This window comes from Canis lupus, chromosome 5, assembly GCF_003254725.2.
Source record: "Canis lupus dingo isolate Sandy chromosome 5, ASM325472v2, whole genome shotgun sequence".
NCBI lineage: Eukaryota > Metazoa > Chordata > Mammalia > Carnivora > Canidae > Canis > Canis lupus.
In genome coordinates this window covers 4101309-4125267 of record NC_064247.1, presented here as the reverse complement: position 1 = coordinate 4125267, position 23959 = coordinate 4101309, and the positions used below count along the sequence as shown (strand labels likewise).

Here is a 23959-nt window from a genome sequence, read left to right as displayed (position 1 = left end):
TTTAAAATTTCTTCTTCCTTCCTGAAGATCCCAGTTCTGGTCATTTTCAGATTTTCAAAAGCCCAGTGTAGTCTTTTACCAAACTCCAAACTCTCTTTTGACAACTACCTTTGACCTTCCCTGTTGAGGCCTGCTTGGGGCTGGGGAGCCTGCTGAGATCTTCCCTTCCTGGCCTACTCAACCTTCCTGCTCTTGAGTTGCCACTGGCTCCCTCAGGGAGAGAGGTGGTGGGAAGGAGAGGCCTCCTAACTTGACTTAATGCAGATGTGACCTGGCATAAGCATCCTTGGTGTTGAGAACCCAAGTGCTTCCTCTTTCTCTCAAGGAGACTTTCCCAGGCTCCTCTGAGTCCTTCCCACTGGGGACTTTCCACAGCCATTTGGTGCTGCCTTTCTTGGCTGGTTGCTTAGGACATTCTCCCTGCCCAGAACTGGTGGTTCACCTCAATCTTCTTCCGTTGAGGTGACCCACTCTGCATTCCTCCCCCCTTCAGTGGCCCCTTGGATAGAATTTTTCAAGCTGCTTCATGGTTGGGCTCTCCCTTGGGGGCCATATTGGGACCTTGGGAAACACGTATTTTTGTCCTGCCTTTGGCACAGTGCACTTTGATAGAGCTTTCTCCTCCTTCGCCGACACAGCCTTCCCCACCCCCAAGCCCTAGTCTCTTTCTTCCAGATTTTCTTCCAAATGTGAGTCAGATACCAGCTCCACAATCCTCCCTCATTCCAAGGGACGTATGTCAAACCTGCTGGGAGGTTCTTTGAAGCTCCTTTTGGTTGGCTTGAGCGGTGGAGAACTTCAGCACACGGGTTTTTCCTAGGGAAACTTCACATTATTTTTTCCTCCAAATGGATTCCTAAACTTTCCTATCATCTGGAGGTGGGCGATGGGCTAATGAAAACAGGATAATCTTGGCCCAGCACGTTGCTTCAAATTTGGAGTGTTGATGGGACACCTGGGTGTCTCTGTTGGTTAAGCATCTGACTTCAGCTCAGGTCATGATCCCAGGGTCCTGGGATTGAGCCCCTTATTGGGCCCCCTGCTTAGTGGGAAGGCTGCTTCTCCCTCTCCCTCTCCCTGCTGCTTCCCTTGCTTGTGGTCTCTCTGTCAAATAAAAAAAAAAATTGGGGGTGTTGACACCTATTCCATGTTCGACAGAAACTGAGGTGATAAGAGATGTTCAATTTTAACATCCTGTTACACAGTGATGCGCTGTGAAACACTGGAGTATAACTACTGCTAGGGACTGAATGTGTCCCCCCAGATTCATATGCTGAAACTCCAACCCTCAATGAGACTATATTTGGAGATGGGGCTTTCATAGAGGTAATTAAGGATGGGGACCTGATCCAATAGGATTAGTGTCCTTATAAGAAGAGAGTAGAGAGTTCTGCCTCTCTCTGCCAGGGGAGGACACAGCTAGGTGGCTGTCTGCAAGCCAGGAAGAGAGCTCTCACTGGAACCCAAATCAGCCAGGCCAGCATCATGCTCTTGGATGCCCAGCCTCCAGAATTGTGAGAAAATAAATGTCTGATGTAGAAAGTACCCAGATGATGGTTTTCTGTGAGAGTGGCCCATGCAAACTAAGACAATACTCTGCACTTTCCTGAGTGGTGCTTTTTAAATTTGGGCATATTCTGTTCCTGAAGTCTTTCCCAGCAAAGCCACATCTATCTGCTCACTTCTCTGAATGTGCTCCAGTTTGGTTGCGTAGCAATGTCACATCCTCCATAGCAATTGGGTTCTAGCAGAAGATAAAAATGGTTTGATCACCTCACCCTTGGAAACCTCTTTAATTGCTCATTAAATATACATAGGTGATACGAATAAGAAGAGATGATGACGATATAACTAAGGCTTATTCTCTTCTCAACATCATTTAAATGATGATAACTGACTCACCTGTATTTCTTCTGACTCACCTATTTATTGTCTTATTTTCTTTCTTGTACCCTTCTTGCTGCATTTTTTGAATGCAGGTGTAGAATTTATATTTACAACCTTTTTAACTGATTTTCTTTCAGATTCAGTCCTTTGTTCCAACATTCATTGTTTTATTCAAAAGTATTTATTGATCTTAAAGTATCTCCTCACACAATACTTATTAATTGCAAAGGGAAAAATTGTAAGTTTAGAGCAGAGCACCTAGCAGATACCACCATAACCAAGTGATCAACATTAACATCTCAGGGATAAGTCACACGAACATCATGTACCACCTGATAATGTGCTTGGAGAAAGACAAAGCATCACTCTTTGATCTTCTTGCCAAAAATACATAACCTCCATCTAACCTTGAGAAAATGCTAGACAGACCCAAATTGAAGAACATTCTATCAAATAGCTGATGAGAACTCTTTGAAAGTGTGAAAGTCATGAAAGACAAAGCAGGACTGAGGAGCTATCTCAGGTTGGAGGAGATGAAGGAGACATTACAGCTAAATGCAATGTGGGATCCTGGATGGGCTCCTGGGTGAAGAAAAGGATCTGGTGGGTTTGATGCTGATACCAGTTCCAGTGTGTGTTTCCCACACCACCAAGCAATTAACTCAGTTCTGACATTATCTACCTGAAGCAAGCATCAGATCCCACAGGTTAAGGGCTCAGTCTTACAAGACACCCAGCCCCTTCCCCCCCCACACACACACTTCAGATGTCAGTTGCAAGCTCAGGTTGTCACCTGTGCTTCTGACAACCGGGCAAGAGGGTTAGAGGTTCCCAGTTCCTGGGGTTCCATGAGTTTGCTAGAATGGTTCACAAAATTTAGAGAAACATTTACTTACATCTACCAGTTTACTATAAAGGGATATAGCTCTGGAACAGCCAAGTGTAAGAGACATGTAGGGCAAAGTATGGGGAAGGGGTATAGGGTTTCCATATTCTCTCCAGGCAGCCACTTTCCAAGCATCTCCATGTTCACCAACCTAAAAGCTCTCCAACCCCATCCTTTTGGTTTTGTGGAGGCTTTGTTACATGGGCATGATTGATTAAATCATTGACCATTGGTGACTGAACTGGAGATGAGGGGAGGGGACTGAAAGTTCCAACCCTCTAACCACTTGGCAACCAGCCTCCATCCTTATGTGACCTCCTCTGCAAAGGTCAGCTGATTAACATAACAAAAGGCAGTTTAACTGTTTTCATCACTGGAAATTCCACGTGTTTTAGGAGCTCTATGCCAGGGTTGGGGATGAAGACCAAGGAAGGATATGCTTCATATTATAAATCAGAATCTCACAGTAGGAAAATTGATAAAATTCAAATAAGATCTCAAGATTAGTTTAAAGTATTGGATCAATGATAATATTTTGGTTTCAATAATTTTACTATGATTTTACAAGATGTTAACATTAGGGGAAGATGGGTGAAGGATACATAGGAACTTTGTGCTATTTTTGCAACTTTTCCTTGAGTCATTTCAGACTAAAAGGTTAAGCAATATATTTACTGAGTATCTATTCTGTGCTATTCTCTGAGCTGAGGAGACAGTGGTGAACAAGACACGGACATTGCCCTAGGAGACTTAGAGCTTGGTCTGCAACAGGACAAGTAAGCATGCATTTTTAGTAGGACATTAAGTTCAGACAAGTCTATGCACTCAGGGCAATGAAGAGCACATAGGAGGATCAGAGAAGGCCAAAAGTAACATCTAAGCAGAGCCCCGAAGTTTGAGTAGAAGTTATCCAAATAAAAAAAGGGTCCATGCAAGAGAGATATGGGGAATCATCTAGGAAGAGGGGATAAGTTATGAAAAGCAGAGACTTTTGGAGATATATAAGTCCTGTGTGCACTGCGGGGCAGGAAGGGCTGGATGTGTGCATGGCCTGGGGGAGACCAGAGGGGAAGGGTGTCCATGGCACAGAACAGTGAGGGTGGAGCAGTAAGTGGGACCAGTTCTTGAGGCGGAGGCCTCCTAAAGCCCTGCTGAGGACTCTGGAACAGGAAGCCATTGAAGGGTTTCAAGTGGGGTTTTGAAATGAGAGTTAAGATTTAGTAACGGCACTCTGGCTGCTGAGAGATTGACTCAAGATCAGAAGAGGCTGGAAGGTGAGCTAGGTGAGGGGACAGTGGCCTGGTTGGTGTAGAAATCCGCAGATGATTCAGCGTCTTTGTGATTTCCACTTCTCCCTCTGGAAGAGGAAAGGAATTCTGTGAGTGCCCACTGTGAGCTGGACACTTTGTTTACACCCTTCACTTATGTGCCCATAAAAAGTGTATGTGAGCAGCTCAGCTGTCCTCATCTTATTCGTAGGTAACTGAGGCCCTGTAAGTATCCGTGATTGGCCTCTAGTCATTGAGGAGCAAATAGAGCAGTGGAGATCCAGCCCAGGTGTGCACGACCCCAGCTCTTCCTCTCTTTATGATCGTAAACATCACATCTGATGAACCATCAATCCCTGTCAGCTTCATGTCTCCAGCAAACCTGGCACCCATTTTTGGCCAGCCACATGAGAAACACAAAGACAAGGACGCTGTTATTCCTCTGGGACACCTCCCCTGCAGGAAAAGAGTGCTGGACACACACAGGTTACGCAGGGCAAGCCTTCCTTCACCACAGGGTCAGAGCACCCGACACCTGGTCCCTGGTCCCTCAGCCGCTCTGCACCCAGACTTCCAGGTGAGATGAGCATTCACATGTTGCTCCAGTTCGAGATTTATTGAATGACTTTAAATTATTTCTTGTTCAGATTTGTGCAGTTTTTCTTTTCCACACTTGGCCATGCTTCATGTTTTACTTGAATCTGGGGTCAAAGTATTTCACAAGATGGCCTTGGATAATTCGCTATAGAGTTCAAGGAAAGCAGGGACATTCACAACAAATTAGGCCTAAAATCATACAATTCTATGAATGGTTCAGTCTACAAGTACATTCTTGTGTTGCCTCTCCTCTCCTTGGGGTCATCATGGTATCTCTTGTCTTTGTAAGAGAGGTTCTGGATGTTTCTCCTCAAGACCTGTGTGTTTGGGTCCTGATGCCTTATTTCCCCAACCCTCCTTGAAACCTCTCTTCCCACGTTACAACGTTTTCCAGATCTTCTCACGTCCATTAGTCTGTAGCTGTGTTTCTCCCTACAGGTGCTCACCATGGCTCCCATCCTTCCTCTTTCCACTGACTCCCAGAAAAAAACCATACTTCTCACTGAACAATTTCAGCCTCAACTTAGGGAATCCACTTAGGGCCCAGAGCCTTTGGTGGATACTGATGCAGGTAGTTTGGGTTCTAGATAGCACAACGATGGTTCTTGTTAATTTAGTCCTCCTGGGACGACAGGCTTCTGGCCCTCCTTAACACCAGCTGCAAACAACAATAACAACAAACCCTCTACTGGAGTTCTTTTGGGAAAAAGCTACTTAAAAAGAGAACACCCTAAGGAACATTTTAATCCTCAGAATTGAGGTATTTAACATCTAGAAGCACAGCCAATCCTTATGTTACCAGGTCCTTTGGGTTATTTCTTTAAGACTTCAAGGCTGGAGTGATTGTTATGAGTTGTCGGGGCAGGTCCTAGGCAAGAGGAGAAATCTGCTTTAACCCAAAGGAATAAGTTTCTAATGATAGAAAAATGTAGGTGCCATGCTGGCAGTGGGGAAAGATTTTGTGCAGGAGGCTCCTGCCTCCCAAGGGCTCCCGTTGTATTCTCCTGTGATACAGACCTTCAGAATTTCCTCTCAGTTCCATGTAGCTCCTCCCCACGTGGAGGAGCGGGGATTTGACCCTCCGTAGAACCTCAGAGCAAACAGCCAAGCAACTATCTGCAGCAGTGGTGACCATTCCTTGTGGGAAAATAAGAGGGGGAGTGGGATTGACTGGGAAGCCTGTGGGTCCTTGAAAGCAGGGGCTGAGGGCTGGATTCATCAGGGTGCCCTTAGCACAGTGCTGGCACCCAGTCTGTGTGCTGACTCCCTAGTGACGAGTCCGCAATGGGAAACAATCAGACCAAAGACCAAGGATTCCACTTCTCCAACAAGCAAAGCTATAAACAGGGAGAACATTGTCTGTAGAGTTTCCACCCTAATACCGCCAGTCATGATAAGCATTCCCATCCCAGTGCCTTCCTGACTCCCCAAAGCTGTGGTGCCTGACAAAGCTGCTGTTGTCCAGGAAAAAGATGGTATTCTCATTTCTTTATCCTTATTTATTCAATAAAGATGTGGGAGAGGGAGTATAAGTAGACGGAAGTTATGGGCTCCAGCATCGAACACACCTGGTTCCCTTCCTGGCTCTGTCACTTATGAGCCATGTAATGGTGCAAAAATCCTTTAATAATGCAGAGCCTGCTCTTTACCTATAAAGGAGTAATAGCACAGATTACCTCAGAGGGTCACTGTGCAGATGCCGGGGACGTAGAAGTCCTGTGCTCATCACAGCCACTCAGGGACTCCGGCTGACGAAGCCGCCACCACCTTGAGCGCTGCCAGTTGGCTGAGCTGAAAGGCAGAGAGCTCTGAGGGGTCCCTTGTTAGCACTCTGAGTGGGTACCAGGCCCTTTTACGTCTGATTGGCTAGAACCAGTCACATGGTGCCACCCGCCACAGAGGGCCTGGGAAGTGCAATTCCCACAAGTGCCAGGGAGGCCGAGAGCCGGAAATATTTGGCAATTAGTGCAACGTGTAAAGTACCTAGCACTATGACCAGAATGTTCCAAACGCTCCATCCACACTAGCTGTATTTTAGTTTGGATCTGTTACATATAAAATCTTGTTTATGTATTACTGTAGTATATTCAAAAGTGTTAATGGCTGATAATTAATTGATGGAGGATGTTCTTCCTTTCAGAAGTACCCACAGTTTCATAGAAGACTCTTAGAGGGACCCCTGGGTGGCTCAGCGGTTGAGCGTCTCTCTGCCTTCAGCCCAGAGTGTGATCCTGGAGACCCAGGATCGAGTCCCAGGTCGGGCTCCCTGCATGGAGCCTGCTTCTCTCTCTGCCTGTGTCTCTGCCTCTCTCTGTGTCTCTCGTGAATAAATGAATAAAGTCTTAAAAAAAAAAAGACTGTTAGAGACATGATATCATAATTCAAGATGTGAATCTTGCTGGGAAGTGATGGTGGAAGGATTCAGGTTTCCTGGAGGAGGCTGCATCTGGGACCCAGCAAGATGTTTGGGCAACAGCCCAGCCACAAAGGGCCAGGGCTGACTTTCCTCGTGTGGCGCTGAGCACCTGAGTTCTCTGCTTGGGGCGTGGGGATTATTTACCATTTGCTCATTTGCTCATTGATTCAATTACTTTTTCATCAAGTGTTTATCGAATGCTTCTCTGTGCCAGGCACCAGGGATATGTCATTGAAGAAAGCGTCAACAATGCCTTCACGAGCTTGCATTTGATAGGAGACACTGAACGGCGACAACCTAAAGGAGCACATACATAGCAAGTAGATGGTGAGATCTCTTCCCTATGACTGAAGCCAAGTAAGGGGTGTAGAGGGTGGAGGGTGTTGCCATTTTATCTGGGGTGGCCAGAAAGGGAATGAGGGAGTAGGCTCCATGGAGACGTAGGAGAAGAGTGTTCCAGACACGGATGCTGGGACCTGCAACCTCCATGGCTCTGAGGGGAGAACCTTCTGAGCCTAACTGAGGAGAGAGCAGAATGGTGGAGCAAACAGGACCAGGGGGCTGGGGCATCGGGGCTTTAGTCTTGGTTCTGCAGCTGATTTACAACAGTTCCGGGAGCGACTGGCTTGTGAGGATGGGCTTGATTTGGATCCTTGACCTCCCTAAGCATCTGTTTCACTTTCTGTCAAAATGTCCGTCAATATGGACACTTCGTGCCCTCCCTGGGATGATGAAATGGGTTAATTCACATGGAGTATTGGAATCAGGATCTGGCCTCCTGGGCGCCCTCCCTTGATGGTAGCTGTTTCTACCAGAGCAAGTTGGTTCCCTTATGTGGGGTTCAGTAGCATGATCTGGAGAGATGGTCTCTCTAGGCTCTCAACTCAAAGATTTTTTTTTGGAAATCTGATGCTAATTTACATGTTATTCTTTGGACTATTTGCATGTCATGTGTTCCATTCTCACAGATTGTTTTTTTTGTTTGTTTGTTTGTCTCCTCCTCCTTTTCTTTTTTTTTTTACACAATCTACCCCCTTCACCATCCTCCTGTTGGATTCAGCTTCTTTCCCGTGATGTTGAGTATGGGGTCCTCCATTTGTCTTTGCTAGATTTCCACTTCTCTCTGCCTCACTGGTGGGTTGTATTCCTTCCGGGAACTTCACATACTTCAGTACACTTGGTTGATTAAAAACATTCTTTCCATAAACATCAATACACTGGCAAGGATTTTTGTAGCAGAAACTTTAAAAAATGAAATTTCAGGCTGTTTTCTGTTTGGAGGCTGAGCATCTGGGAGAGGCGACATTAAGGGTGCATGAAGTCACAGACACACATGGATGGCCCTCTTTGCAACGTCGTCCCAGATGCCGACAGAGCATTGCACCCGGTCTAACGACTGCCCTAGCTGTAATGCCCGTGCAATGATGCATTTGCAGAACCTCTCTCATCTCATTAGAACCCGTGGTGCACCGTGTGCTGTCAGTGCTGGTGACCAACTGGTGCGCATTTTAGAACAGGGGATTTTAGGGTGAAGACTGAAACCAGAGATCCAACATCTCTTTCTGTGAACACAGCATCCTGTGTGAGACATCAACCCCTCTTTATGGCCTTCTAGGTCACAGAGTGAGTAAATGCACTGGGTACCAGGGTTGCTGGACATCCTTCCCCCCAGGATTGCTGGTCACTCAAGGTGAATCGTCCTGGTGAAAAGGAGAGAATGTGTAGTTAGATCAGCAAATCCAGAGGGCCAGCCCCACCACTTATGAACCGTGTGTCTGAGTCTCCTGTTTCTCATCTATAAAACACGAACACATTTTTTCTGAAGAATTATTTTAGAGAGAGATCAAGAGGGCATGAGTGGGGGTAGAGGGAGAGAACGTCAAGCCAACTCCCCACTGAGCGCGGAGACCGTGAGCCTGAGATCATGACCTAAGCTGAAGTCGGATGCTTAACCGGAGGAGCCATCCAGGTGTCCCCTTACCTATGTTTCGATAAATAAATGACAACATGTGCTTTTATAAACTGGTGACTTACTATCTTGTATGAACAATATGCATATTGATCTTGCTAAATAAATATATGGCTGCTCTTCAATTTTAGATTTTTAACAAGTTCATATCCTAACGAGTATGTGGAACTCCTTGATCAGGAAGGACAAAGAGAATAATGTGCCCAGTGGTGACTTCAAGTCAGGCTAAAGGTCAGCCTGGGTGGCCCAGCAGTTTAGCACCTGCCTTCAGCCCAGGGCCTAATCCTGGAGACCCGGGATTGAGTCCCATGTCAGGCTCCCTGCATGGGGCCTGTTTCTCTCTCTGCCTGTGTCTCTGCCTCTCTCTCTCTCTCTTTATTTCTCATGAATTAAAAAAAAAAAAAAAAAAAAAGTTGGGCTAAAACCCAGAAGAAGGTGAATGTTGTTCTGATGCCTCTCCCAATCCTGCCTGGCCCTTAGAGGCTACTTCCCTATCTCCTAATGAGGGCAGACTTATGCACCTGTAAATTGACACATGTGTCAGGGACACAACGGGTCTCCGCAGGAGTGTCCCTTCCTCAGAGCACGTGGACCACAGGCCCGTGGAGGGACATCAGGACGGGGCCTGTAAACCCCAGCCTCCTGGCCCCCGGGTCCTCACCCAGCTCCACTTTCTAGCATGACTCACCCACATGAGAGCCCCACTCACCTACCGGGCTGTTTCCTGCCCCCGCCTTGGCTCTGGCCACTGCCCCTCGGCCCTTCCAAGTCTCCTCTACCTGCATGGTTCCCCCTCAGCTCCCGGACTGGAATCCCCAGGAACTACTCACCGCCCATCAGGGGTGATGGGGGCTGCAAGGGGGGGCCTCCCTCCCTCCCTTCCCTCCCCAGCCTGTGACAGTCTGGTTATGTGGCCTCCCTGCCCCCCCACCCCCGCATCCTGCACACGAGGCCTCTGGCCAGGACATGAGCAGTGTTTTCTTCTTCTTCTTCTTCTTCTTCTTCTTCTTCTTCTTCTTCTTCTTCTTCTTCTTCTTCTTCTTTCTTCCTTTTTAAAGACTTTATTTTTTTATTTTTAATTTTTTTTAATTTTTTAAATTTATTTATGATAGTCACACAGAGAGAGAGAGAGAGAGGCAGAGACACAGGCAGAGGGAGAAGCAGGCTCCGTGCTGGGAGCCCACCGTGGGATTCGATGCCGGGTCTCCAGGATCGCGCCCTGGGCCGAAGGCAGGCGCCAAACCGCTGCGCCACCCAGGGATCCCAAGACTTTATTTTATTTTTATTTATTTACTCATGAGGGACACAGAGAGAGAGAGAGGGAGAGAGGCAGAGACCCAGGCAGAGGGAGGAGCAGGCTCCATGCAGGGAGCCCGATGCGGGACTCGATCCCGGGACCCCAGGATCACCCCTGAGCCACCCTGCGGGGTCTTGCATCCCCAGCCCGCCTGGCAGCCCGCATCCTAAGCCAAGTTGGCTGAGTGCATGACAGGTCAAGGGAGCTGCGGGAGCAAAAGAAGCAGCGCCGAGGTCCTAGCAGCTGGGGGACCCCGGCTGCGCGGGATCCGGGATCCGGGCTCCGGCCCTAACCCGGGGTGGGGGAGCGGGGAGGGCCGCGGCCGCGTCGCCCCGCCCTGGGGACACCTGCCGGCCACCTGCCGGCCACCTGCCGCTCCTCCTCGATGGGCGAGCCAACATCGCCACCTGCTGGCCGCAGGGCCCCGGGTGCCCAGCGACGCGGGAGGTCTGGGGCGCCCCCTCGCGGGCGTTCGGGGGCCGCGCGCAGAGGACCGACCCGGCGGGGAGCCGCGCACCTGCGAGGCCTTGCAGCGACCCAGGGTGCAGGCGGGCGGGCGGAGGCCTGCAGGGGGCACGCGGGTCCCCAGCGTCCGCAGAGCTCCTCCGCGGGCACCTCCCGCCGTGGGGGGCAGCAGGTGGCCTGGAGGCACTCGTGCAGGAGGGAGGCGGGGCTGGGCGGCCAGCAGGCCTGCAGGGAAGGGGAGGCCAGGCTGCTCGGACCCACACCCCTGCTCCCCGGCTGGACCGCCCAGAAGGCCTTTCCAGAAAATCGAGCTGGAGCACAGAGGGCCCTTTCCAGCCCGCCCGGGCATGTGCAGCTCCCCGGTGCGAGGCGCCCAGGAGCATACCCGGCTCCGAGTCTCCTCTCCACTCGCTCCTGTTACTGACGGTCCCCAGGGCCCTGGCCCGGGCTCAGCCTCGGCTCCGGTGTCAGCCGTGCAAGAGTGTCCGTGTCCTGGGAACGTGCGTCCAACTTGCAGTGCACTTCCTTGAAAGGCTCACTTTGTTTTGGGACAAGCCGCGTGCCAGTCCGTCCTGCCAAGAAACGATTGCTGTTGAACTGTTGGTTTTCACTGCTGTCAAACGCAATCTTAGGAGAAGAGCAAGGGGGCAGCCACCCTCGAGGGCCACCTGGGAGGGAAGACTTGGGGTGGGATTTTCTTAGAGCCCTCTGGGGAATTAGAAAAAAAAAAGAAGCAAAACAAGGAAACCCTGGAATGGTTGTGGTCTGATGAGTCGTGACAGCGACAGTCAGCGGAACCCCTCGGCAGAGGCACTGGGTGGCCCCGGGCCATTCCCGCAGCGCCAGCACCTCGCAGGGGCCTCCAGACCAGGCCCGACCAAGACCTGAAGCCCCGCTGTGGCCGAGCTGTGAACATGAGCCTCGAGTTCCTCTTTATTCCAAACGGAGATGGTCCTGCAGGGTTCCCGCCTGAACACAAAGGTTGGGGGAAATAAAGCAGGAATCTCCAGTATCTGTGCGGGTCTGGCTACTGAGGGGCGTCGGACAAAATCAGCGGAGATGCTTCCTTTTCAGTAACACCTCGGAAAGACCCCGGGAAGCATGAAGAGGTGAAAGTTGATGCGACTGGCTTTGTTCTCTTGTCTGTTTTTGGTTCTAATAAGAAGTATTCAAATGCAAAACCACTAGAAGACTGGTAACCCCGGATTTGTTCAGGCGAATTGTCACGTCAGGCCATGTTCTAGGAAGAGTTACTATTAGAAGTCAGACATACTAACTTTTTCAAGTGCTTATCCCATTCGTTTTTCCCTCCCTGGGACTCAGCTTCCCACTCTGTACAAGTGAGAGTTGACCTCCTTTCAAGGACCTGTTATTTTTATTATTATTAAAGATTTTTATTTATTTATTCATGAGAGACACACAGAGAGAGAGAGAGAGAGAGGCAAAGACACAGGCAGAAGGAGAAGCAGGCTCCATGCAGGGAGCCCGACGTGAGACTCGATCCTGGGTCTCCAGGATCACACCCCGGGTTGAAGGCAGATGTTAAACTGCTGAGCCACCCGGGCTGCCCTCAAGGACCTTTTAGATAGTTCTGACGCTCTTTGGTTCTTTGTTAAGGAAGCCTGTGCTGTCCCCCAGCGGACCCCATGTTGCATCATTTCCCAGAAGGGTCCTTACTTTGCAGACAAATATTGGTGTGCTCATTCATCTTCCCATTCGTTTAGTGACCAAGTATCAAGAACCTACAACAGGGATCCCTGGGTGACTTAGCAATTTAGCGCCGCCTTCAGCCCAGGGCGTGATCCTGGGGTCGTGGGATCGAGTCCCACGTCTGGCTCCCTGCATGGAGCCTGCTTCTCCCTCTACCTGTGTCTCTGCGTCTCTTTCTGTGTCTCTCATGAATAAATAAATAAAATCCTAAAACAAAACAAAACAAAAAAAAGAACCTACAACATTCCTGACATGGCTGTAGGTGCCACTGACAAGCTGTGAGAAAGCCAGGTCTTGGCCCTCATGGAACTTGCATTCCTGGGGGTCCCCCAGAAGAAGAGATGTGAAAATACGCAGCGTAAGGTAATGTAGGACAGGATGGTGACGTAAGGTCGGCAGTAAGTGCTGTGCTGAAGGATGAAGCAGGATGGGCCTTATGGGACCAGGGCCGCGGTTCTTTAAACAGGGTGGTCAGGAAAGTCCCCTCTGAGAAGATGGCCTTTGGGGACAGGAGAGAGGCAGGTGGAGGTGGGGGAAAGCCCTTGGGGCAGAGGGAAGAGCAAGTGCAAGGGCCCGAGCAGGCGTGCCTGGTGCGTGGGAGGAAGGCGCAGAGCCGGGCCTCGGAGACGAGGCTGTGTGGCAGCCTCCTGGGTTGGGGCTGAGGCCGGGAGCCCCGGAAGGAGACACGCGGGGTGAGCTCGCGGGGACCAGGACACACGCGGCCAAGCGCGCCCAGACCGGCCAGCTGCACCCCGCAGTCCCCTGCGGTGCCGGCCCGGGAGGCAGGTGCACCCGCCGGGAGCTCACGCTGAGCCGGGGCAGGGCCAGGAGGGCAGGGCTCTTCCTGCGGGAAGGAGGGAGCGTGGGGGAGGAGGCCGGGCGGGCAGGGTGTTTGGGGGATTTGTGGGATTTTGGGGGATGGCTTGGCTGGCACAGGAGCCTTCCTCCGAGCGGAAGAGGTGATGCAGGAGGGGACCCCCCACTCAAGGGCGGGTGGGAAGGTGTCTCTTCAAGCCAGAGTTAGCTCATGGTCAAAGCGCTCAGGACTCCCACGGCCTCCGTGACCTGGGGGGGCTGAAGGTTTCCCCTCCGAGAGCTGAAAGGGGTGGCGGCCTCGGGGCGCACCTGCCCACCTGCCACCTGCCGGGCCCAGCGGTCCTGCCGCGCGTGTGGGGCCCCTGCACCCTGGCCGAGCCCCCGGGGGCACCAGGGGTCGCCCGCGGGAGCCTGTCTGCCCCTCAGCTCGCGTTCCTGCCCCTGCAGAGAAGCTTGCGGGACCCCAGCTGCTGGGGGCGCCGATGGGCAGCTGAGCCTCAGGCCGCCTGTCCGCGGGCCCGGGGACAAGGCCTCGCAGGGCCACCTCCTGACCCGGCCTGCCAGCAGCACTCCGGTGCCTGCCTGCTGCCACTGTCTATGAGATAATGTCTCTCCATTTTGGGGTGGTGACATAGCTCCGTGCGGCCTCCACGGCCAGCGCTCGCATTCCAGGCCCGAGACCAATGTGACAGCAGAGAAATCTGAGCCTCGAAGGGACATTCTCAGGCTCGAAAATCACAAACCCGACAGGGAAAGGCATTTGATCAGAAAACGACACCATTCGGGTTATTTTAATGCCCTGGATTTGTGCTGCCCTTTAAGTGGAGCCCCTCGGGTCACAGGCCTTCGGTGCCAAGGGACCCTGGCAGATGGCTTCCACTTGTAACCACAGAGCGAGGTCATGTCTGGCCCGGGTGCACCGTGAGGGGCGCAGGCCGTGGACGGAGGGCAAGCCTTGGTCGAGGGTCAAGCCCTCCATGCACACGGGGTGCAGTCAGACAGTGGCAGGGGCCAGGTTCCCAGGCTTTGTGGCAGCCAGCCTGGGCGACAGCAGGGGCACCTCGCCGCCCTCCCCCGCCCCTGGGACGTCTACTGCTCAGTCACTGTGGGGTTAAATGCCATCGAGGCAAGTTCTTTGATCATCCTGAACTTGCAACTAAGAGGGAAGGACAATTGTCAACCCCTGGGAGACTGCGCTATCGTCGTCCGCTGGGCCACCAGTCGGTTCATGAATCAAGGACCACTTAAATGCCTGCTAATTCATCACGTGCAGTGAACACACACCTGCGTGCAACCGTCGGGGCTCTCAAGGAGTCGTACTGAGAGCAAAAATCCAGGCTTGCACGCAGGGAGCCGAAAATGGTCAAATACTGAATCGTCTGGCCCTGATGATAATTGGGGTTGGAAGGAGACGAGGGGAGACTATCCCAGGGGACAGACAGGATACGGACAGCCCTGCGGGGAGCAGTGCGCGGGCCCCGTTGCGAGGAGCCGTCTCGGAGCCTTTGCTCTCTTCCTGCGGGGGTGGAGGAGTCCGCCCAGGAGGCTGGGAGACGGCCGTGGGGCACCAGAATGCTTGCTTTATGACGTGCGAAGCCTTGAGAGCAGCGGAGGGCAGCACGGCTTACTGGTGGAAGGACTAAATGGGGTCCGAAGACGTCGGTTCTAGACCTCTGTGTCCAAGAGGGGCTCTGGGGGTGAGCTTCGCACCTAGGCGTTGCAGGCTTTAGGTTCTCGTCCGTGGAGTAAGGATAGGATTGGCGTTGGGCAGCAGAAACATCGCCAAGCCAGGTGTTGGAAGACCCGGGTTCTAGTCTGGGCCTCGCCAATAATGACAGTGAGGACGTGATGTGTGCTAGACGTTTCCCTAAGGATCCTAAACACATGAACTCATTTAGCCCCTTCCCCCGCCTAGTCCCTGGGAGGAAAGTACCGTCATTATTCCAGTTTAATGGATAAGGAAACTAAGGCCCCCCCCCTCCCTCCCTCCCTCCTTCCTTCCCTCCCTCCTTCCTTCCTTCCCTCCCTCCTTCCCTCCTCCCTTCCTCTTTCCTTCCTTCCCTCCTCCCTCTCCCTCCCTTCCCTCCTCCCTTCTTTCTTTCCTTTCTTTCCTTCTTCCTTTCCTCCCTCCCTCCCTCCCTCCCTCCCTCCCTCCTTCCTTCCATCCCTCCTTGCCTCCCTCCCTCCCTTCCTTTTGCTTCCCTTTTTCTTCCTGAAATTGAGACCCAAATGAGGTGGGAGAAAATCTCTACTGAGATAAACTTCGAGATGAAATATAATAACACATTCATCTCCACGACAAGCATGCAGAGAGCACCGTCGCTGCTCCAGAAGCGGCCCAACACCTGGACGGCCCAGCTCGGATGCTGCAGGGCCGGGCGGGCGCTTACCCGCTACAAGGTCCAACCTGTGTGCAGAGGCAAAATCCCTCAGTCGGGCCAGTAGAGATTTGCCCAGGATCACCCCGACTCCGACTAGAAGCCGGTTCTTGCAATGCCCGGGCAAACCCGCTACTCCCATTTGTTGCTTCCCTTCCCTGAGTTTGGGGTGAAGGGGTCGTGTCATGTGACAATTCCAAAGAAGTGGTCATTTGGTAAGGCTAATGTTTGAAATGTTTCCGTCCCTGCCCTCTCGCGCCCCAGGGTTGACTAGGCCCCATTTCTATGGGTCTCATGGGCACTACTGCTTTCCTGTGTTCCCGTGGGAAGGAGGGCTGTCCTTTCAGATTAGAGTCCGCGGGGAGCAACATTACAACCACACCCCCCTCCCCACAGCAGAGCATCCTCCCGGAAGATACTCCGACCCTTTGGCCGTGATGCTCCCAGCCCACATTAGCTCAGCATCCTGAACACAGAAGATAATGAGAAGGGGAGGAACCCTCTCATGGGAGGCTAGGCTGGGGACTGGAGAGTACGTCTCTTGGAGGGGGGAAAGCAACACCCCCTTTTGAGCCCAGAATTCCTCTGATTGCTCCCGTGTAACAGGGAGGCCCCCTCAACCCAGCGAGCACCGCATTCCAGGCAGCAATGTGCTTCTGAGAGGGGGTCATGGTCAAGAGCTGCCAGTCCAGGGTCTGCTTTTGGGGACAGTTCCGCATCAGATCGGACAGTCTCAGAGGGCGTGAGGGTCAGGTGGTGGCCGGTTACCATGGCGACAGGCCCATAGGAGCTCCCCAAGTCAGACGAAGTCTGCAGCTGCTGCTGTGAAATTTGTACCAGATACCCTCCTCTGATGGCGAGGTGACAGTGGGTACTCTCACAGCGGGGGGGGTGGGGTGGGGGGCAGCCACAGGCTGGGGCTCCACCTCCGCTCCCAGGGGACGCGGTGTTCTTGCCCTCCTCTGTTAGCCAAAGGGGTATCGGGGGGTGTGGGCTCTAGGTGCGTGTAGGCAGATGGAAAGAAAATTGCCACGTGGCAGTGGGGATTCCAAGAGCAGAAGGAAAGAAAAATGTTACTCATTGACACGAGAAGGCTGCCAAGTTCAGTTGTGGATCAAGCGACTGTGCACAGGCGAAGTCTCACGGGCCTGTGTGGAGAAGACAGAGCAACTAGACAAGCTCTCTGAGAATTTGTGAGATGACAGCGTAAGGAGAAACGAGGGACGTGCCGTGGGGTTGTGCTCCCTGCTGGGGGTGGCGCAGCACGCCAGACAGTCTGGCTTCCAGGGCTTTGCAGGGAGGGCAGGGGGGCGGGCGTCCTGCAAGCGGCAGCTTAGGGGGCGCACTACCCCGGCCTCACTACCCCGGGCCTCGTCGAGACAGCTGCGCACATCTCCAGCACGTTGTGCTAAGTCCGGCCGATTTAAGATAAACTTTTAATTACATTTCATTTTTTAAAAAGGCACTGCTTTATTTGCTGGGTAGGCCAAAGGCATACAGAACTACAGACAGGTGCAATCAGCAACCGTCTTTTGCTTCCACTCAGCTCTTTCCCAAGGAAGCTATTAATTATCCAGTATTTTGTCACCAGTTTTCAGAAAGTGCCTCTAGGAGGGTAAACTCGCAGAGGAACTTTGAAGGAGAGAAAGCTTTAGCAATGTCTCCAGAGGTGGTTTAATAATTTTTAGAGCCTGAACTGTTTTTCACAACAGGTTTTCCATGGAAGGCTCAGAAAGTCACTATATTCTCTGAGTCTTAGAATCTGGACTTAAAATCAGGGAAAGAGATGTACGAGGCTCAACTTCCTAGTTGTGGATCTCAGCTCGGGCTGCCAGAGCAGAAGACCACAGACTGGTGGCTTAAACAACGATTTACTTCTCACAGTTCTAGAGGCTGGAGGTCCAAGACCAAGGAGCCGGCAGGGGGCTTTCCTTCTGCAGCCTCTGCTCTTGGTGAGCAGGTGGCCACCTTCTCTGTGCTCACATGGCCTGCCCTTCACGTGCAGGAGGAAAGAGGAGCTCTGTTGTTTTCTCTTCTTCATATAAGGGCACTAATCCCATCATGGGGCACCACCCTTGTGACCTCTTCCAAATCTCATTACCTCCCAAAGGCCCGGCCTCCTAATACCATCACACTGGGGGCTAGTGCTTCAACATATGAATTTGGGGGAGACACAAACATTTAGCCTACAGCATTGTGCAAGTAGCTTGGAACATGGAAAAAAATTATCAAAATGTTTAATCTTAGAGATTGGTGGTGATTCTGACTTCACAGGAGGGGACAGTAGGGCAATCTTCCTCATAGGATATGAAATGTGAGTCTAATGCAAGAAATATGTTTAAGATTTACATGTAACCTTAAGTTGCTGTCCACATTAATTTATCAAAAAGATAATTAGACTAGTGGGGCAGCCAAGTCAACCCACAAAGATCAGTAAACTGATATAGGAGAAAAATTTAGGGATGAAGAAAAGAAGTTTTGGTGCTGCACACACACAAAAGAGAAAAGACAGAAATATGAAGTTTTTTGAGAGTTTTTTTTTTTTTTTCTTGTTACTTAGTGTTTAAGAAAAGGGTTTCTGAGGGGTGCCTGGGAGGCTCAGTTGGTTAAGTGTCTGCTTTTGGCTCAGGTCATGATCCCGGGGTCCTGGGATTGACCCTGGGTTGGGCCCTGCCCAGTGGGAGTCTGCTTCTCCCTCTCCCAGGGCCCCACCCTTCTGCTTGTGCTCTCTCTTAAATAAATTAAAAAAAAAAAAGAAACCAAGAAAGAAAGAAAGAAAAAAAAAAAAAAAAGAAAAGGGTTTCAAAAATAACAAAGAACCGAGGAATTGAGGGAAAAGAAAGAAATTGGCTTAGGCAAACTATTGGTCCAATACTGCCTGCTATGGACGATACAAGGAAAGGAAAATTTCTATCACTTGGGAAGAATCCACAGAAACTCTAATCTTTTTTTTTTTTTAAAGATTTTATTTATTTATTCATGAGAGACAGAGAGAGAGAGAGAGAGAGAGGCAGAGACACAGGCAGAGGGAGAAGCAGGATCCATGCAGGGAGCCTGATGTGGGACTCGAACCCGAGTCTCTAGGATCAGGCCCTGGGCTGAAGGCGGCACTAAACTGAGCCACCCAGGGATCCCGGAAACCCTAATCTTATAAAGAACTCAGGCCGTTCCACCCCAACCGTGGGCATTCTTCTGTATCCAAAGCGTCGCTGAAACACAAGCTCTTGCCTCCGTGCTCCCCAGACTGCTAAAAGGAGGCGCCTAGCCCCGCTCTTCCAGCATTCAGGCTGCAGATACCACTTCTATATCCGCACACACTTTTCTCCCCTCTTACCTGCCCAGACAAGCTTCGGCCTGGTAAATGCCACTTGCCACCCACAAGCCCCCATCTGCAAGGCACACACCTGTATGTGGGGGAGGACTGCTGCTCCAGACATTGGAGCAGCAGCTTTCTCCATCCCATCCAAACAGATCACCAAAACAACTTCTTGGGTCTTCATCCGTATGCAGGATGTACAAAGCTGTCTGGAACAGATCTGGTATTAATTATCCAGCGCACAACACTGGAATAAGTGGTTAATCCCAAGGAGGTTTACACTGGAGACTGACCAACCTGCCCTGGGGTGGATACAGAACCAATCTTGGCTCCAGAGACTATTCCACATCATGTGTTGTGCAAATGTTCACTGGCACCAGAACGGACTTCATTCCACAGCAGATGGGATCCTTCTTATGCAGACCTACTCTAAGATAATATATGACCCAAGCACTGTATTGTCTAGAGTTTCCTTCTTTACATGAGATGCATCATTTTTTTCATTCTCAGACTGAACCTCCTCCTCCTGTGCTCCTTTACCTACTCTTCCTCTCTTTCAAATCAGGGCCTGGAGGCTGACTCTGGCGCTCCAAAACAGCAGGTGACTTTGTCCCTCCAGGGCCAACATGTTGACCTGTCGCTGATCCAGGTGTCTTGGATTCATTAGTTTTCATTCTTAGGGCAGCTGCCTAGTTTTGATCCGTCGTGTTTGAGCAAATAGCTGCAGTGGGAAATGTGGTGCAACCACCTGTAAGAGCGAGGGGGAATTTATGCTAGCCTTTCTTCTCTTCAAGGTTATTACTTTGTCTTTGAAGAGTCTTCCTCGCGGGATCTTAGCCGTGGCTTAGATAAGCTGTTGGAGAAGGCTTGAAAAGAAGAATTTTAAATCTGGGGCCAAAGGATTTCCAAGACAATTTTAAAGAAGTCAGGTAGCAAGCAAGTCTTTCTCTTCATGGTAATCACTTTCTTACAAATTTGTCTGGGGCAGGGAAGAGTTGAGAATATTCCCTGCTGATTTTTGTTTTGTTTTCTGATCCAGGAGGTGAAGGTGGGGCCTAGAGAGTAGACAGGGTATGTTGTGTATTTTTTGGTGACTGGAGGATTTTTAAAAAAATATCTTCAAATCAGGACTAATTTTCTTTAGAGAGCTCACAGTTTTAGCACCTTATGGCCTCTATACTTAGACTGCAAATAGTACCGTTATAAAATGGTGTGGGTTTTGGCACAGGAAATACAAAAACCAATTTCTTTCACTTGATATTTGCTATTAAACAAAGACACAGTGGTCAGAAAAACGAAAATGTGCTTCCCCCTTGTCTTTCTCTCACATCTCCTGCTCCCAGGAAATTCATTGTGTTAACATGTTTTACCTTCTAAAAGTTAAGCAGCAGAATCTCCTTTAATTAAACGAGGCTCAGCATTTCGTTTGTACCCACTATCCACTAGGTGAATCTATAGGAACGTTGAGGCATAGGGATATGATGGGGATAAACCAGATAGTATGTTCCTTGCCCTTGAAGAATTAGGATCTTACCGAGGACCCCTTAAAATGCACATTGACTTTGATCGCATTGACAGGCAGTGTACAGTTGTACAGGGGAAGGAGAGAGAAGTTTGGCTGGCACAGTCAGATAAACCTCCATGGGGAAGTGAGACTAACTGGCCCAGACAGAGGGTGCCCACGTGTGCACAGCCGGAAGAACGTGGGTCACAGGCCAGAAGTAGGAAAGGGTAGGATGCAGGCCCTTGGATTTCCGGGAAACCATTTCCCTAAGACATTCTGTCTCCCAGCAGAAGTCCTCCTGACAACCAGCCCCATGTGACTCTCTTGGAGACTCTTCACGAAAGGTGCCCTCAGGATTCTTGAATCATTTGCGTTTACAGGCAAACTTTTGACACAAGTACATGAAGCTGGAAAGGAACTCGCTTGCCAATACTTTGGATTTGGACTCCGTGTTAGTACAGGTGAAGAATGTACACTCCAAAAAGGCTTTGTAAGTTTTTTCTCCTTAATGAGGTAGATCCTCCCTAAGGGCAAGCTACGAAATGCAGACACGTTGCCATATCTTTGTTAATCTCTCCGTTGCTACTGGGGCAGGATGATTCTCCAAGGAGCACAGACAAAAGGGGCGATGACCTGAGCTTGAAGGTCACCAAATCCAGTTCAGCCCCGAACCTCTGTAACCTTAAGTCACAGATTCTGCACACATGCCAGAGCCTTTCTCTGTAATCGCAGACTTTCGGGTTTATCTAGCTTGGCCTTTTCCCTCATTGATTAACACGAGTGTTGGAAAGTAATTATAGCCAGCTTGCCATCGCTTTAACAGGCTGCAACAGTGACAGGGAAAGAGTGAAGGGGGAAAAAAAGCCACGATATGGATGTAGGTATGGACACAGACTTCTCTTCTTAATCACTAAAACACCCTAATACTGAAATTAGCTTGCATTTCCTAAAGAAACTCTGGTGACAGGTCTGTTTTGAGTTGAAAGTAGACAATGTTTCAAGACATTCAAGAAATCATTTCTGAGTTTGGATCTTGATGCCATTATTTTTTTTTTTTTCCTTCCCAAACCTCCACGCCTAGAAACAGCCTGCTAGTGACTTCTACAGCAGCACTTGCAGGTAAGGTTCCAAGGGTCAAGACGTGGAGAGAAACGAGATTTTGTCATGTTGAAGACACATGAGAGACTGGAGTTCTCTGCAGCCTGTCACATGCTTGTTTTCACTCCTGAGAAAGTAGAGTTCACACATGCTTTCGGACCAGAGACAGGTGAGGGGTGTAGGGAGGCGGCAGGAGGGCTTGGAAGTCAGAGAAGAGCACCACGCATCTGCCCCAGTGGCCGTGGGTACCATTGCTCCACCATGTCACTGCCCTCTCGGCTTCAGGGCCCACTGGCTCACAGCGGGAAGGGGACTCCGATGAGTTTTACTCGCTTGACACATTCTTCTGGTTTTTTTTTTCTTTCTAAAATGAGCCAGTGATGTCTTTGTGTAATAAACACTGGGTGAGTCGTAGGCTACGGAGGCGAGAGCTGTGTGGTCTTCCCTGCCCAGCTCCTGGCTGGGAAGGCCCTGGGTGCCACGGCCTCCCTCACGCCCTCTGCCGCAGAGGGTGCCCTTTCCTTCTCCTGTCCACAGAGGCGGAGCAAGTACTGCCTGTGATTTCTGGCACTCTCGGCGGAAAGGAAATGGGGATGCTAAGCCCCGCAAGAGCTTGCCCAGTGGGGCCTTGGACTACAGAAGCATCATGGTTTCCTTCCCCCCCTGGCTGGTTCCATTCCCATCCGTACCCAGCAGGGTTGGCCAACTGTCCCTCCTCCTCCTGGGAGAACGCACAGGGCAGGTTCTGAGGGCTGGGGAGCAGGGTTCGCCAGAGGGCAGCGAGGCGTCTCCACTGCCCCCCGACCAGGCCACCAGGGAAGTCTTCATGTGGTCGCCACACGGCACTTGTTATTTGATGAAGCTTGTTCTGGGAATTCACTTCTCAGAGTGGTTGTAGCGTCTCTGCCCCTTTCTGTGAGAGAGGGATCAAAGAGCCACTGAGGCTCGGTGACCGGACCCCGTCCTCACAGCCGCTGAGTGCGGAGCGAGGGGGCAGCAGGCCTTCCAGCGTGGAGCACCCGCACTCTGCAGGGCCCCGAGGCCATCTCCGTAGCAGAAATGAGGGGAGCAGACTCGGGGGAATGGAGGCTGGGGCCGGGAGGTGACAGAGACACGCGTGAGTCCAGGGGAATAGGACTAGGAAGGGCCGTGGACGTGTGCGGTCCCACGCCCGCGTTTCCCGAGCAGGAGCTGTGAGCTTGGGCGAAAAGTACCCCTCAGGAAGGTTCCTCACAGTCCCCACCATGCAGAGGGAGAACAGGGCCGGGTTCCTGGGCACACCGCTCCGCCTGTAGCTCTCCATAGCTTTTCAAAATTTTACGTCTCTTGATTGTGGTACACGGAATCTCAAATGGACCATCTTCACCCCTTTCAGTGTACAGCTCTGTGGTGTCAGATCCACTTGGGATGGTGTGAAAACAGATCTCCAGAACTTTGTCATTTTGCAAAACTGAAGCTCTGTAATAGTCTCCTCTCTAATTCCCAACAACCCTATTTCTACCGTTTCTGTGAGGTTGACCATTCAGGTCCTTCACATCCGTGGAATCATCCAGTCTTTGTCTTTCTGTGTCGACTCTGTCTTTGCACACATCATTCATTGTTCCTCTGGATACCCTCCCCATGTTTTCACTACTTACTCATCTTTCAGGAGTCACTTCAGATACTATGACCTCAGGCTTTCCAGGGCCTTCCACTCCCAGTGAAGTGCCCGGCCAATGAGAGTCGTCCATGTCCTAAGCCCTTGCTACTCAACGTGTGGTTGAAGATCTGTACGCCCACTGGCATCCATCTGGGGGCTTCTTAAAAATGCAACATACTCTTCAGTAGGGCCCCAGGTAAATCACACATTCACTAAAGTTTGATAAGCGCTGTTCTAACTCGTTAGACAAGAGGCCTGCAAACAACTCATGGCCACACGTGCTCAGCTGCCTGTTTTTGTAGGTAGTTTGATTGGAACATACAGCCGGCCCTCCCTATATGCATTGTTTAGGACTGCGTTTACGCTACAACGGAAGAGCTGAGTGGCTGCAACGAAGACCACCACGTGGCCACAAGTCTGTAATATTTATTCCTGCCCCATTACCAAAAAAGGCTTACAAACTTCTTCACTAGACTGTGAGCTCCTTAAAAATGAAAATCTGGTCTTATTTTGCTTTGTGTAAGAAGAAATGCGGACGAGGATGATGGTGATTATGTTTGTTGGCTTGAGGGGAGACCAGCAGGATTTGTTACCTATGCTCTGCCATTTCTTCAAGTGACTGCGGGCAACTCGCGATCTGTGTTCCTCATCTACGAAATGGAGACACGTAATAGAACCTACCTTACAGGGCTGATGTATGGGTTACGTAAGTC

The 23959-nt window shown here is 50.8% G+C and overlaps 1 long non-coding RNA gene across 1 annotated transcript; it reads left to right on the top strand.

The window, feature by feature from the left end:
- The first annotated feature begins 2997 nt into the window (after positions 1 to 2997).
- On the top strand, positions 2998 to 9103 carry LOC112671056 (uncharacterized). The gene is made up of 4 exons (XR_003143359.3): positions 2998 to 3549; positions 4253 to 4618; positions 7269 to 7381; positions 8115 to 9103. It is a non-coding gene; the product is annotated as an uncharacterized LOC112671056 (long non-coding RNA).
- The last annotated feature ends 14856 nt before the right edge of the window (positions 9104 to 23959 follow it).